Consider the following 760-nt stretch of genomic DNA (forward strand, 5'->3'; position numbering starts at 1 on the left):
CGTTGGAGCTCCCAACTACCAGTAGTCTCACACTCTGCGATTGCCCGGATCTTGCAGGCTGAGTGGTTTCCTCTGAAACAGGACAGGCGACAGCATCCGGTTCAGCGTCAGCCACAGACAGCACCTAGAACCTGTTTGTCAGACAAACCGAGGAGGCCTTACGTGTCGCAGCCTGGGAAGTCTTTCGCCACTTGCTTCGCCCCGGGGTGACCTCCCACTCGACCACAGGTGAGGGGTCAGCCTCAGTGCGAGCAGTAACTGGGTTGGCCACTGGTGAGGACCGATCGGAGGACTGTGACGCGCTGGACGTCCGTTGGATCCCCACGGCCGGCCCACAACAGTGGTGCCCATCCACTGCAGCCGCAAGCTGTGTAACCGAAGCCATCACCGCCTGAAGCTGAGAGCAAAGTGTCACCAGCTCGGCTCGCATCCACACACAACAATCGGAGTCCCTGTCCATACCAAAAACCGTGGGAAACTAAACTATGGATATAAACGGACTATCGGCACGTGCTGCGCAACTCTAATGTAGACCCTGACGAAAACGCACGAACTGTGTCTAGTAATACGCAGATATTCAAGAACCTAACTACCGAAGCAGGTGAAACTAAATAATTTGCCCCTGATAAGGAACTTGTAATATGTCATAAAATCGGTTTACTTTCTGGCGCAAACGAAAACGCGAGAACTGTGCCTATTACATTTTAAATTTACACGCAGAAACTCAAGAAACTAAACTATTAAAGCACACAGATGATAT

The sequence above is a fragment of the Schistocerca americana genome, chromosome 3 (genome assembly GCF_021461395.2).
Source record: "Schistocerca americana isolate TAMUIC-IGC-003095 chromosome 3, iqSchAmer2.1, whole genome shotgun sequence".
NCBI lineage: Eukaryota > Metazoa > Arthropoda > Insecta > Orthoptera > Acrididae > Schistocerca > Schistocerca americana.